The sequence below is a fragment of the Gorilla gorilla genome, chromosome 4, assembly GCF_029281585.2.
Source record: "Gorilla gorilla gorilla isolate KB3781 chromosome 4, NHGRI_mGorGor1-v2.1_pri, whole genome shotgun sequence".
Taxonomy (NCBI): domain Eukaryota; kingdom Metazoa; phylum Chordata; class Mammalia; order Primates; family Hominidae; genus Gorilla; species Gorilla gorilla.
Genome location: NC_073228.2, coordinates 95,152,386 through 95,168,964, shown reverse-complemented (window position 1 = coordinate 95,168,964; position 16,579 = coordinate 95,152,386). Strand labels below are relative to the sequence as shown.

Genomic DNA, 16,579 nt, shown 5'->3' with positions numbered 1-16,579 from the left:
TTAAACTGGAAGTTTTGATCAAGAACCTAAGGCATCAGGTATCGAAGTAAGCTGGAAGACAGAAAGCATCAGAGCAACTTGTGAAACTACATGGCTGAGAACAGGCTAGATATCTTTACATGTCAAAGGCATTAAACAGTCAGAAAGAGAGAAAGAAAGTTTAGAAAAGGAAAGGATTAGTTTTATTTATTTATTTTTTTGGCATGCACTTGTATAGGAAAAAGAGAGAACAAGATACCTACAATTGTGCTATGTAGAAGTAACTGTGTGTCCCCTGGAGCTGAGGGGAAGGGATGAAGAGTTCTGGTTTTGACCCTCTTTGGAAAATCTCCAGTGTGAGAGAGAGGCTGGCTTGCTACTCTAGCAGCAGGCTAGGAAAAGAGGTGGTTAGGTTGGGTAAACTTGCACTTCAAAAGTTTATTGGGCCAAAGTGTTGCACAGATTTATCTGGTACATTGCACAAGAGAGAGCTAGAATAATATGATCCTAGTTCTTGTCTGACAGAACCTTCTGGAAGGGCCACTGGGCCTCAGCAGAGACAGGCAGAAGGTACTGAGTTGCTAGAGATTGTGCAAATCATAAGCAACTGTCCAGAGGATGGCAGCCAACTTATGACAGTACCAATCAAATAAATGTGCCAGTATTTTCCTGCCTCTCTTCCATATTCTTCCTCCCCATGTTCCAACCCAGAAGAGACAGAAATAAAGATTAATTAGCAGAAGTGTAAAGAGGCAGGGAAAAAGAGGCTAACCACACGCTCTTCCCTATCCATAAACTTTATGCCTTAGTAAGTCCTTGCTGTTGGAAGGATAGTAGTTTTAACTAAATAAAGTTAGCTACTTTGACAATCCCATGGGACTAGATTTTTAAATAATTGCATCAAGACTATCTTTGTGATTTACAGTAATCACAAATCTTTCTATTTCCAAAGAATTATTAGAGGTTTCAAGAAGTTTTCTAAGGTTTTATTCAGTGGCAGAAGACTTCTTTCATTGAATAAATTATAAAGAAACAACCAGTGACAAAATAGTATCACTTTATGATTAGACCTCATGAATCCTAACACATTAGTCACACTGTGATGGTTAATACTGAGTGTCAACTTGTTTGAAGAATCAAAGTATTGTTCTTCGGTGTGTCTGTGAGGGTGTTGCCAAAGGAGATCAACATTTGAGTCAGTGGACTGGGAAAGGCAGACCCTAACCTTCATCTGGGTGGGCACAATCTAATCAGCTGCCAGCATAGCCAGAATAAAAGCAGGCAGAAGAACATGGAAAGATGAGACTGGCTTAGCCTCTGAGCCTACATCTTTCTCCCATGCTGGATGCTTCCTATCCTCGAACATCAGACTCCAAGTTCTTCAGCTTTGGGACTTGGACTGGCTTCGTTGCTCCTCAGCTTGCATACAGCCTATTGTGGGACCTCATCTTGTGAACATGTGAGTTAATACTCCTTAACAAACTTCTCTTTATATACACATCTATCCTCACAGTTCTGTCCCTCCCTCTAGAGAACTCTGACTAATACATACATGTAAAGAGAAAAATTATGGAAAAATAAAGGATATTATCTTTTTTATAACAATAAGGGAACTGTTTGACTAAGAAATTTGTCCACAGTTACTAAGCGTGGCAACTAGAGCTCAAATTCAGACCTTTGAACTCCCAGATCAGTACTATTTTATTCTACAATAGTCACCACATTGTTTTTCATAGTGGTTGTACTAGTTTACATTCCCACCAGTAGTTTAGAAGTGTTCCTGTTCACTGCATCCACGCCAGTATCTATTATTTTTTGACTTTTTGATCATGGCCATTCTTCTAGGAGTAAGGTGGTATTGCATTGTGGTTTTGGTTTGCATTTCCAGGATCATTAGTGATGCTGAGCATTTTTTCATATGTTTGTTGGCCACTTGTATATCTTCTTTTGAGAATTGTCTATTCATGTCCTTAGCCCACTTTTGGATGGGATTGTTTGTCTTTTCTTGCTAATTTGTTTGAGTTTGTTGTAGATTTTGGATATTAGTCCTTGGTGAGATGTATAGGTGGTGAAGATTTTCTCCCACTCTGTGGGATGTCTGTTTACTCCGCTGATTGTTCCTTCTGCCATGCAAAAGCTCTTTAGTTTAATTAAGTCCCAGCTGTTCGTCTTTGTTCTTACTGCATTTGCTTTTGGTTCTTGGTCATGAAATCCTTGCCTGAGCCAATGTGTAGAAGGGGTTTTCCAATGTTAGTGATCTTCTAGAATTTTTATAGTTTCAAGTCTTACATTTAAGTCCTTAACCCATCTTGAGTTTATTTCTATATAAGGTGAGAGATGAGGATCCTGTTTCATCCTCCTACATGTGACTTGCCAATTATCCCAGCACCATTTGTTGAATAGGGTATCTTTCCTCACTTCATGTTTTTGCTTGCTTTGTCACAGATCAGTTGGCTGTATTTGACTTTATTTCTAGGTTCTCTATTCTGTTCCATTGGTCTATGTGCCTATTTTTATACCAGTACCATGCTGTTTTGGTGACAATGGCCTTATATCATAGCTTGAAATCAGGTAATGTGATGCCTCCAGATTTGTTCTTTTTGCTTAGTCTTGCTTTGGCTCTGCAGGCTCTTTTTTGATTCCATATGAATTTTAGGATTGTTTTTTCTAGTTCTGTGAAGAATGATGATGATATTTTGTTGGGAATTGTGGTGAATTTATAGATTGCTTTTGGCAGTATGGTCATTTTCACAATATTTATTCTACCCATCCATGAGCATGGGATGCGTTTCCATTTGTTTGTGTTATCTATGATTTCTTTCAGCAGTGTTTTGTAGTTTTCCTTCTAGAGGTCTTTCACCTCCTTGGTGTATTCCTAAGTATTTTATTTTATTTTTTTGCAGCTATTATAAGAGGTGTTGAGTTCTTGACTTGATTCTCAGCTTGGTCGCTGTTGATGTATAGAAGAGCTACTGATTTGTGTACATTAATTTTGTATCCAGAAACTTTGCTGAATTCTTTTATCGGTTCTAGAAACTTTCTGGAGGAGTCTTTAGGGTTTTCTAGGTAAACAATCATATAATCAGTAAACAGCAACAGTTTGACTTCCTCTTTACTGATTTGGATGCCCTTATTTCTTTCTCTTGTCTGATTGCTCTGGCTGGGACTTCCAGTACTAAGTTGAAGAAAAGTAGTGAGAGTGGGCGTCCTTGTCTTGTTCCAGTTCTCAACTTTTCCCCATTCAGTGTTATGTTGGCTGTGGGTTTGTCATAGATGGCTTTTATTACCTTGAGGTATGTCCCTTGTATGCCAATTTTGCTGAGAGTTTTAATCATAAAGGAATGCTGGATTTTGTCAAATGCTTTTTCTGCATCTGTTGAGGGGATCATGTGATTTTTGTTTTTAATTCTGCTTATGTGGCATATCACATTTATTGACTTGCATATGTTAAACCATCCCTGCATCCCTGGTATGAAACCTACTTGATCATGGTGGATTATATTTTTGATATGTTGTTGGATTCCATTAGCCAGTATTTTGTTGAGGATTTTTGCATGTATGTTCATCAGGGATATTGGTCCGTAGTTTTCTTTTTTGGTTATGTCCTTTCGTGGTCTTGGTATCAGGGTGACACTGGCTTCATAGAATGATTTAGGGAGGATTCCCTCTTTCTCTATCTTGTGGAATAGTGTCAACAGTAATGGTGCCAATTCTTCTTTTTGAATGTCTGGTATAATTTGCTCATTTTTATCTTTGCTCAGGCTGTGTTTCATGCATGGAATGTTCTCTTCTCCTTCCAAATTACCTAATAAAATGCTTTTCATCCTTTAACGCTTGGCAAAGCATCACTCTTCTTGTGTTCTCAACCACCCACAATAATCTTCCTACATCTGAATTTCTTTAGAAACTAATGATTTACTGATATGTACTGATTTCTTACAGGTTTTTTGTCTTGTTGCTCTAAACAGACTATAAACTTTTCAAGAACAGAACTTTATGCATTTTTGTATCCAACTCAATGCTAAGCATACTGGTACATAACAAGGGTTCAAGAAAGGAGAAACATTTATTCTTTTATCTTTAAAGTACTGACAGCGTGTACCTAAATAAAATTTCAAAAGGCAAAGTCAATTCATTTTTGTTTGACATTATTGAAATAACAGTATCAAAGCAAGTGCAATTCTGGTGTGGGTTAGGAGGTCTTCCATTTTACTGACATTCTCCATTTTTACTTGACCCACTTAAACAACCTTTGGCTATTTTACCCTGTGGTATGTGGTAAAGCAAGGCAACAGCTCTAACAATTCATTGTTGAATGATTCAAAATTGAAAATGAGAAAGTTCTTTTAATAGCAATACTGAAAAAAATGCACACAAGTGATTACTACTTAAAAAAGTGACTTTTTCTTGACCAGTGATAGAAAGTATTATCATTTTTGTGTGTAGAGAACTGTCTTAAATCTTTAAACTTGTACTATTTTTTTTCAGTTTCAAGTGTATGTTTTACTTCATTTATACTGAAAATATAACTGACTTTGAGAAGTCAAACTAAAATATCAGGCTTATGTTGTGAATCACTGCAGACAATCTTAAGTGTTTCATATGAGCTTAGTGTTCAATTCAGTGCAAGCACAGCCTAAACCAAGATCTAATTTATCTTGTAGTAATTGTGATTATTTTGTGCTCTGGAGAGTTCTGATAGAGAGATTCATGCATCTACAGAAATGCATTCTAATATAAATATCTTTCTATAATAATTTCTTCATTCATTCTCCAAATATTTGTTGAGTATCTCCTATGTACATTCCAGACACTGTTCTAGACTCCAGGTATACAGTCTTATACAAAAGACCTCACTCAGATTACTTTCTTTTTGAAGAAACAGGGAGTTCAAAATATAAAATAAATATAAAATATAATATTGGATGGTGGTCAAGGTTTTAAAAAAAAATAAAGCAGCAAATAGGAACAGTGAAAAAGATGACCAGGAAAGGCCTATTTGAGGAGTGACATTTGGAGAGGGCATACCATGTGGAGTCTGAAAGAACATTCTAGATAGAAGAGACAGCAAATGCAAAGCCTTGAGATAACAGCAGCTATACAAATATCTAACCTTTAAGTATTGCCCACTAAGTGATAAGCACTCTTTTCAGTAATCACTTAGAATAACTTATTTAATCCTCACAATAATCCTAAGAGGTAATTACTAGAATTATAATCCCCATTTTATAAATGGAGGAACTGAGGCACAGAGAGGTTATTTAACTTCTCAAGGTTAAATTCTAGGAGAAGGCAGAACCAGAGTTTGAAGCCAAGCATTGGTCTGGCTCCCGAGTCTGTGCTCTAACCACTGTGCACACTGCTTCTCTGAACAAAAAGGCTGCTGGGGCTGGGCACTGAGCAATGTCTCCTTACAAAAGTGGTAGCAAGAACCTCTAGAGCCCCGAAGAGTATCACCATCAAGATATAAGAATATTAGGTTTTTTAAAAGTAGGGTTTATCAGCTTGAACCTGACAAACCTTAAGCATTAAGTATTGATATAGTATTTAACAGAACTATATCTGGAAAAGAGTTTCCTTTAGAAGATGAACACAAATGGATTTATATCCAGACAATGGACAACTCCACTGTATTACAGCCAAGAACACACTGTAGATTTACTCCTTTGATTACATCTGAAATAATGAAGTACAGATGAAACGTTGGTGCCTCTTCTCATAAGAGTTACATCTGACTTTCCCAGATGGTGAACAGGAAATTGCCGATACACAGTGAACTGGGGATAAAGCAACCATACAAAGCTCAGACTGTTGCTGAGCAAACATTAATAAAAATGCTTGGGGTTACTACTGGCTCGAACTATAGCTTGTTTGTTCTCTTGTGAAGAAAAAAAAAAACCACCCAGAAATTAAGTTTTAAGGATCTCAATAAAGAGTTGAAGCTAAACAGTGAACCCTTTCAGCACTCTGAATCACATGTGAAACTGTCATGGAGGCTGCTTTCTAGGGTGCCTCCCATTTATGGGTCTACAAGCACAAGTCTGTTAAAACCCTGACATCCATAATTTTATAACTGCATAAACGAAACAGGACAGAGATTGTTTGCTAATGTGGAGGGCATTATTTTTAAAAGGCTGCTCTATTTTCTAATACTGAAATTCAATTCAGATTAAATTATCCTGATGGTTAATTTGATGGGTGCAGCAAACCACCATGGCACGTGTACACCTATGTAACAAACCTGCAGGTTGTGCACATGTATCCCAGAACTTAAAGTATAATAAAAAAAAAAGAGACTTGTGCAATTTGAAATAACCTCTAATATTTAAAGATAGCTGTCTGCAATGTGATTGGCTAAAACCCTGAACATATCCTGCTTAGGCAATATAACATTTGTTTGAACATCCAAGGTAGGCATGTCTCCTTATGTCCAAGGGACAACTCTGGCCTAGCTGTAAATGATATAAAACAGTTTACTTGGTGGCTGTAAGAAAGCTGTTGTTTTTAATATATCAACTGTACTGTGATATTTATTATAATTCATTACTATTGCTGGTGACTCCCATCATTATGACACCTTGATTGTTTTTATTATTTAAGATAAAGATAATTTTCTGTAGCAAACCACAATCTTTTCATCATGTACTAACTACTCTACTGATTTCAGAGAAGTTCAGGCAGGGCTTGGGGAGATCTTTGAACTGAATCACTATGATTTCCTTGGTCAGTGGTGAATGGATTAGAGTAATTAGATCACAGTAAATCAATAAAACTAAGAGCCTCAAGTTTAAAACATCTGTAAAACAGTTAAATAACTTCCACATTTCTTCACACTCAAAAATACTTCCTAGTGGAGGGCTAATTTTAGCCACATCCCCTAAGTTCTCCTCAAATATAATACTTTCCTTAAATATAAATAAGGAAAAACTAACATAATATGCATGTGTTTAATGTCTGTGTTGAGTTTGTTCTTAAAGCATCATGAAAATGGCCAACCAATTGAGTCTCAAGATGATATGAAGGTAGAGATTATATTGACCAATTGAAATTAATATTGATGTTAAGCTAGGCCTCGGAAAACTCTCATCTAGCTTCAGGAAATTGAAATTCTTTCAAGTAGGTTTCGGTTCAGTTTCTGCCATAAAGAGGTTATTTCAAATTGCACAAGTCTCTCTCTCTCTCTTTTTTTTTTTTTTTAATTATACTTTAGGTTCTGGGGTACATGTGCAGAACCTGTGGTTTTGTTACATAGGTATACACGTGCCATGGTGGTTTGCTGCACCCATCAACCCGTCATCTACATTAGTTATTTCTCCTAATGCTATTCCTCCCCTAGCTCCCCACCCCTCAATAGGCCCCAGTGTGTGATGTTCCCCTCCCTGTGTCCATGTGTTCTCATTGTTCAACTCCCACTTATGAGTGAGAACATGTGGTGTTTGGTTTTCTGTTCCTGTATTAGTTTGCTGAGAATGATAGTTTCCAGCTTCATCCATGTCCCTGCAAAGGACATGAACTCATCCTTTTTTATGGCTGCATAGTATTCCATGGTGTATATGTGCCACATTTCTTTATCCAGTCTATCACTGATGGACATTTGGGTTGGTTCCAAGTCTTTGCTATTGTGAATAGTGCTGCAATAAACATATGTGTGCATGTGTCTTTATAGTAGAATGATTTATAATCCTTTAGGTATATACCCAATAATGGGATTGCTGGGTCAAATGGTATTTCTCGTTCTAGATCCTTGAGGAATCGCCACACTGTCTTCCACAATGGTTGAACTAATTTACACTCCCACCAACAGTGTAATTGGGCAAGTCTCTTAACATAGTTAGGTTTCAATCACATCATCACTTAAATAATGAGATAACTAGAGAAGAAGAGAAGATTGGGTAGAAGATGGTCCTTAAGTTTCTTTACTGAACCTAAATTCTATTGCTCAATTCCATAATGACCTGGATGCAATATTGAGTCTATTCATAAAGGTGTTATGACCGTTGTCCTTTGTATTCAGTATAACTTATAATATTAACAAACCTCATCTTCTATAATTACTCTTGAAATGAATGCTTAGTTGACAATAGATGGAGATAATGGATCAGATGATCCAAAATTGTAGATAACTGGAAATTCTATCAGTTTCTTGTTGTCATCATCTTTTACTTAGCACATTTAGCTTCTATTCACTGAAAACACAGCAGCTAGAAAGTTGGCAGTCTATGTATGATGCCATGTATGTATGATAATACCACCTAATATAAACGTAATATTTGTTAAGCAGATCCATAAAGCAGATTCCAAACATAGATAATTAACAACTAAGCGAAATGCAAATTAACATCAACATATACTTAGCAAATATTTTAGAGACCATTATGCTCCAGCCTATCAGATGTGAATTCACCCAACACAGGATTCCTGTCCTCATGAAGCATATAGTCGTCTAACTGGTCATTTTACCTTTGAGCAGTACAGTGCCCCACAGCCCAAACATATGAGAAGGAACTCTACTTTAAAAGATCTCAGAGAAGGCTTGAAATTCATTCTAACAGTTATTAATTCCAAGTTAAAAATATTTATCTCTAATATAAATATTTTGTGCACCTGCTTGAACTTCTTTTATTCTGTTTTATTTTGAGTATGGATGCAAAGAGAAAAATAGCTGCATTTTTTTCTGAATTGAAGCCATATATGTAAAAGCATTATATTTCTCTTTTGCTATTACAATAATTTTATATATTTTATCCTCCTCAAAGGGCTTTATTTTGCATGGACAAAACACTACATACATATTTATTGATTTTTAAATTTTATTTTCTACCCATTACTCATCTTCATAGGTTTCTTCTGGCTCTTTCCAATTGTTTTCGTTTTTCTTTAGCTGAGGAGTTCCACCTCAGATACAAAGATCTAATTTAAGAGTAGTAAAACAGCCAAATTAAACCATCACTCCCATATTCTAGACATACTTTTTATTCATCCTTGTACATCTTTGTTTTCAAAACTTGACACCTGCTGATTCACAGGCAACATACTACAGTCCTTCCATCTTTTAATGTGTATTACTGCATCATTATCTTTTCTTCATCTTATATCAATGTACCTTGTTTTAACCTTCCACGTCTGCAATTCTACACTGGCCTGTACTGAAATCATTCTGTGATGTTTCAGCTCTTTCCCAATTTACTTATCTGAAGTGGACATTTATTATTTGTTTGTTTGCATGCCCATCCATCTTTATTTCCCCATGTTCTGGGATAAAATCCCCTCTTCTTGTGCAGAACAGATTAGAACCAGAACCAAATATGATTCCAGTTAGCCTGGCCAAGGCAAGCAAGTGACCCAACTTGGACAATCAGAGCTTTGGTTCAGAGGTGAATACATGACTCAAACAGTCTTCCCTGTTTTCATGGTCAGGAAGCAAGACACTTTTCCACTGGGAAATCAGATGGACTGTGTAGGCCTGGAGCTACCAGTGACTTCCTTTTGTACTTCATGAAGAAAGCCTAACCGATAATGAAGGTAACAAAGGACTCCAGAAAGGAAGTCATGGAGCAGGACAACAGTGTGAAAACATCTTGGGTATCTATGGCTGCCTGAGTCCTACCCTGATCTGAAAGTTTTTACCTATATGAGCTACACATTTTCTTATGCTGGCTTGAGTTGGATTTTTGTCAGCTGCATTTTAAATACTCCAAGGAAATGCTTTCAGTAGTTTCTTAATCCTAAGGAATAACTTACATATTGGAAGCACCAGGTTCAATATTTGATATGGTTGAATATCAACTATATATTCAGAATATCTGTGGGTAGTAAGAGCATACTTTTCTCAGAATGAGAAAAGGACATACTCCTCATTAGAATCAACACGGGGAGCATTAATGATGGCATCACAACCCAGTGTAAATTATACAGCCTAAAAGGTATCATACTGGTAGGAAAATTTGAGGTGCAATTTTTAACCAACTGATAGCACAATGGTATTCTTTCTTCAATGAATTCAAGTAAAAACTACCTGTATATTGAGGTGAGTGTGACATCTCAATTCCCTACAGCTCATCTTTTATCTGTACCAAAGTTAGTTCTTGGGGCTCTGGAGAGAATCAGGTTCCCTGTGTGTATATATTTAAGATGCTTGCTGTCACTGAAATAGAAGTGAATTTATGAGATAAATCCCCAAGAGGCTAGTTAATTCTTTCTAGGCACTCTGCCTGCACAGTTGCCCATGCCAGAAATCTGAGAATCATCCACGACCTTCTTTTTCTCCCTCTAGATGAAATCAATCACCCAGGTCTGACAACTACACTTTATAAACATATGTTTTGAATCCATTCATTTCTCTTCATCTACACTGCCACTGTCTGTAGCCAGAGCACTATCACCTCTTGCTGGGCTTGCAGCAACAAGCTCTTAACTCTAAGGTCTGCATTCACCCTTCCCCTACAACAAATCCCTCATACAGCAATGGAGGGGCATTTTAAAATGCTAATATAATGAGGTGATTCTCTTTCTTAACCCTTCACTGCCTTTGCATTGCCATCAGAATCAAGTCCAAAACCCAATCTGGCTCCTGCTTATCTTACACTGCTCTAGTAATCCTCGCTTTCTTGTAGTTTCTCTAATAATACAGGGTTCCTTCATTCAATAGGGTCTTCCTTCTACCCAGAATATTGTTTTCCCTACTCTTCACCTGACAATTCCTACCACAGGTGAAGTATCTGAAATGCTTGGGACCCAAAATGTTTTAGATCTTGGATTTTTTTCAGATTTTGGAATATCTGCATACATATAATGACATATCATAGGGATGGAACCTAAGTCTAAACACAAAATTCATTTATGTTTCATGTATACCTTATACACATACAATAATTTTTGGACAATAATTTTAATAATTGTGTGCATGAAACAAAGTTTGACTGCATTTTGACTGTGGCCTATCACATGAGGTCAAGTGTGGAATTTTCCACTTGTGATGTCATGTTGGTGGTCAAAAAGCTTTGGATTTTGTAGTGTTTGGGTTTTAGGATTAGAGATGCTCAACTTTACTCTGTCTGTTAGGCCTTGTTTTCAAATGTTACTTCCTCAGGGACACTTTCTTTGATATCATAAACTAGATCAAGTCCCTCGAATATATAATTTCATAAATCTTCATTTCTTCTGGTGAAACTTATCTAAATTGCAAATAATCTTTTTATGGCTTATCTGTTTAAAGCCTGTCACTATCACCAGACTGTTAGCTCCTTGAAGGCAAACATTACATATATCTTGTTCTTTTCTTATTCCTGATTACAGTGAAGAGATTATTAGTTATCTTTCCATCCACATAACTAACTTTATCCCCCCTCTCCTAACTAATATATGATAATATTTTCCCTTCTTGACTTGATGGGACAAACATTGGAAGACAACTCTTTTTCTTTGTTTCTGCATGGCTTGCAAGCAAAGGCACTGACAGATTTCATTCTGGACTATTTTTTTTTAAGAATATATGATCCACTTTGGAGGATAGACACAGTTGCTTTCCTCTACAGCAGAGAGCAGATTTGCTTACTGTCTAGTACAAAAAAGATGTGTCCTTCTACTGAAAAGATAAGGCATGTTTGCTTGTACCTGTTATAAAAGATTGGGCTTTCCTAAACTTGGATATCCTCAGCTGTGATGCAAGTCCACTGCATGCACAGCATCCACCTGGGCTCCTTTGTGTTGCCTGCCTGGGTCTTTGGGGCAAGGAGAACTGATACGAACATGGAGCAGTGCTGCTTGCTATGCCATGAATGATAAAATTGCTTTGTCTCTGACCCAGAACGTTCATATCAGTCAGTATCCATGAAACTGTGGCAGGCTAACTTATTAGCTAGCAAGTAGGGTAGCATTTCAGATCCATCAGAGTCCCTGGCAACAAAAAGGTCATCTAAGTTGTATAATCTTTAACATTTAAAAATATTTTATTTTTATTTTCTTGCATTTAATTTCCTGCCAGAAACTCTTAAGCCAGGGATTCTTAATCTGAGGTATAAGAATGTGCGTCACGGGCATTGTGAATCCCCTGGGTAATCACTATTTTAACATAGTTCCTTTTAAAAACAATTAATAATATATATATTTTTTGAGACAGGGTCTCGCTCTGTCATCCATGTTTGAGTGCAGTTGAACAATCATAGGTCACTTCAGACTCCAACTCCTGGGCTCAAGTGATCCTGCCTCAGCCTCTCTAGCAACTAGGACTACAGGCGCTCACCCGCAGGCCTGGCCGTTTTTGGTTTTTTGTTTTTTGTTTAAGACGGAGTCTCGCTTTGTCGCCCAGGCTAGAGTGCAGTGGCGCGATCTCGGCTCACTGCAAGCTCCGCCTCCCGGGTTCATGCCATTCTCCTGCCTCAGCCTCCCGAGTAGCTGGGACTACAGGCGCCCGCCACCACGCCCGGCTAATTTTTTTTTTTGTATTTTTAGTAGAGACGGGGTTTCACCGTGTTAGCCAGGATGGTCTCGATCTCCTGACCTAGTGATCCACCCACCAGGCTCTTGCTTTGTTGCCCAGGTTGGTCTAGAACTTCTGGCTTCAAGCAATCCTCCTGCCTCAACCTTCCAAAGTGTTGGGATTACAGGTGTGAACCACCATACCCAGCTTTAACATAGCTCTTGAAATGAGTTAAGTTACTGTTACCAGATTTTCTAAGGAGCCAGAAGAAAATACCAAGAGCTGTTTAAGGATACATGCCTTACCTCCTTATGTGAAGTATATTGTGAATTCATTTAGTGTATATTAGAATACATTTAAACATAATGATTTCTTAAGTATATTTTTAACATCACATATCTACAATACTTAATCTAAAACCCTCATCTGTCAAGCTTCCTTTATCTCATATTTTTGTTCTTGAGATTCTGTGTGTAAGTAAGGAAATCTTAGCTGACACATGTATATAGTGCCTACCAGGTGCTAGGCATTGTTGTAAGATATATATATATATATACACTCATTTATTACTTGCAACATCCATATGAGGTAGAGATTATTATTGTTATTATTATTATTCGATGTTATAGATGAGGAAACCAAAGAACAGAGGGGTTAAATAACTTGTCTAAGGTCACACCAGCTAGTAAATGATGGAGGAAGATTTGAAACTAGGCAGGCAGATACATGATTTCATCTATATCATTCATATCCAAGCTACATTGGTTTCTCAATTCAAGATATTTTTAGATTCCTTTTGCTCTAACTAAATTAGCCTAGTAAATACTACAAATATAAACTAATAGTTTGCCATTCACAAGAATTACATTCTTGAAATTTTCATTATCTAATAAAACCTAAGTTAGTAATATCAAAGCATTTCAGAAAATTGGGGTTAAGCAAAGAGTTGTAAAATCATTCTAAAAAATATATTGGGAAAGAGGAAAATATTATCTTAAAATCTTATAAACAGAATTCTTCTTTGGGAAATAATTTGTTCAGCAAAACTCCTTAATAGTCCATTGGGAAGTAAGTGAATGGGCCTCAAGACAAAGACAAGGTGACACCAAGGGAAGATGGATTTGCTTTTCAACAGAAAGTGAGGAAAATGTGGTTTATTTCCAGAGGCAGCTCAAGAGGGAGGCAGTGAGAATTAAGGACATAAAAAAGGGTTGATGGCATACAACATATGGTGGCAGGCTGGACGGTGGAAGAAGGATAGGGCTGGAAGGAGAAACAGAGCCATTGCAAAAGTCCCTGTGTTACAGATGACAGAGGAAGCTTTAAAAATAAGGATGTTAGTCTGGATGCAGTGGCTCACATCTGAAATCCCAGTACTTTGGGGGGCTAAGGTGGGAGGATCGCTTGAGGCCAGGAGTTGGAGAATAGCCTGGTCAAAAGAGTGAGACCCTGTCTCTACAAAAAAATAACAAAATTAGCATGCCTGTAGTCCTACCTACTGGGAAGGCTGAAGGGGGAGGACCGCTTGCACCTGGGAGTTTGAGGCTGCAATGCGCTATGATCATGCTACTGCACTCCAGCCTTGGCAACATAACAGGGGGATAAAAAGGATGTCCACCAGAACACCCATTATGCTGTTTTGTCTGCTTATCACTCTGACTTGTACTTTTAGAATTTGGCAGGATGCAAAAAAACAAAAGGAATCTGTCCTTCATGTCTGTGTGGATAAGAGACAGAGAGAAGAAAACACCTGAAAGAAGCTAGAATCAAGAGTGGAGAGAGATAATACAGGGAAAGCAGAAATTCAAAGCACAAGTTTCCATGGAGATACTGGTGAGGACACTGTACGCCCTGACTTTCTTGTGATAAGGAATTAGGCCAAGCTCTCAAAACGTTTATATGGAAGGATGACTTTAGGAGGATGTAGTACTTAAGAATAAAACTTCTAAAAACACATTCTTTTCTAAAATAAAACAGAATTATTAATGTTAATAATCTACCATGACGCATTACCCTTCTTGAATCTCTCTTCAAATTTTAAGGAAACTTTGTTCAGTCTAACCAGTGAGGCAGATTTTTCCATGAGTTCTGTGTTATGTAGACTTTAACCTGCTTAAAGTTTGTAAACCAAACCTTATTAAAATTAAATGTAATGCATTTGTACTTAGACTAACCATAGCTGGTTTTCACAAGCCTCAGCAAAATGCTTAGGTAACCTCCCCGCCTATACTAGATTTGGTCTTCCAGCTATATTTTGGAAGATTTGGGGGACAGAAAGCAATCACATTAAATACAAACTTTAAATTTTTTAAAATTTAGTATCTATAGAAAAAATCAGGTTATCACAAATCTGTAGTTGGTTAGGAATTTCTGCATGCTTCATTTCTCTTACATAAAGAAATCAAAATATTTGGTGACTTTAAATAAGATAAAAAGAAATGTTAAATGAACAATGTCTCTGAATAATGCAGTATTCAGAATATAAAAAATCACTAAGATTTGAATATCTGTTAAATGTAAAAATGTGAAAGATGAGCTTCAAGTCAATATGGTTGACAGTACTGATGTGTAAGAATCCCCCATCCCTGCTCCAAACAATAAACTGCTTAAAAAATAAATAAGAATAATACAATTTGGAATTTATAGTGTAACTCAAAATGTGGAACCATAAATCCTCATGTGCCAAAAATAAAGCCACAACAAAATGTCACACTGGGTAACAGGACTGAAGTCCTGTGGCTCACAGAGAATCAGAACTGGGAAGGGCAAGGTTTAATGCCTGTGAGGAGGTGTCAGGGCCCTGTTTGCACATTGCCAGGACTGAATTACATGCAGAGACCTAGGAGCCATGAATGGCTGCCAAAATCATGAACAGGGGATCAGAAAAATCTTTGCTCACTGCCCTGGGAGACTGGCAAATAGTTACCAGTCAGAAACTTGAACTGCAAACCTTGACACATGTAGATGTGACATCCAAATTCACACTATTCACATAGATCACGAACATGAAGCTGAGAAAGTAAGATAAAACTGGTCTGGAATCTTTAAATCATGTAGGACCCCGTCAAAGGACACAAGGAATTCCTATAGAAAACTCTAGCCATGCTTATAATAAAAAAATTATAAGCCACACAAGGAAATAAAGGTCCTTGTATCATTCAAGAACAAGTTAAAGACATTATTAACTTAAAATGTTTTTAAGTATATGTATTTTAAAAACCATACAAATTAGTAAACAAAAAGTGGAGTGTTTAATCACATCAATGGAAGGAAAGTAAAAAAGGAAGTTAACAAAAAGCTCAGTTCATAGAAAACACAAAGTAAGATAGTAGAAATAACTCAAAGTTTATTAGCAATCAAAATAACTGTAAATGTATAAAACCCACTAACTAACAGGGCTCTAGATTTGATATAAACAAATCCAGATCTGTGCTATATAAGATTTACCTAAAATAATGAATGATGCTTGAAGTCTGAAGTAAATGGCCAGGAAATGTCACAGCAGAACAGAAAGCTGGGGTACTAATACTAATAGGAAATCATATACAAAGTAAGTCTTTAAAACATTCATAGAGATTTAAAAAGGTTCAAAAAATGATTTCCCCTGGAAGAAATAACAATGTGGATCTATATGCATCTAAGAGAAAACAGCCTCAAAACATATAATTCAAACACTAATATAAAGTAACATTTACAAATCCAAAACCATAATGGGAGATTTTGTTTCTTTCAGAAACTGACAGATTAAGTTGAGAAAAACAAAAACTTAGTAAGGCAAAGAAAGAATAAATTATATAATTAAGAGACTTAGTAAAATATATATATAATTATAATTAGCAGAACAAAACAGATAAGACAAGGTGGTTAATGACTCAACTATAGAAAGTAGGAAGACAGTACTAATGATATAAGCCAATATTGGTGAAATAAAGACAAATGAAGGTAGCAGAGATAGACGACTCTAAATTCACCATTACATGTCAGTTGTTACCACCTTAATCCAAACGCCTATCATTTTTTGCCTTTACATCGCAATAGCATCATAACTTTTCTACTCTGCTTCCGTTTATATTTAAAACTATAAATCAGATTATGTCATTCCTCCCACAGCCTTCTTAAACTCAGAGTCATTATCCTTATCTATTCTGACTTCTCTCTTCTCCCTCTCATTCACTCTATTGG

General features: G+C 36.7%; 1 protein-coding gene across 7 annotated transcripts in view; it reads right to left on the bottom strand.

Moving 5' to 3' along the window:
- The window catches only part of ADGRV1 (adhesion G protein-coupled receptor V1), a 596,887-nt gene that overhangs the window by 115,397 nt on the left and 464,911 nt on the right, over positions 1-16,579 (bottom strand). The gene's annotated exons all lie outside the window — the stretch shown is intronic.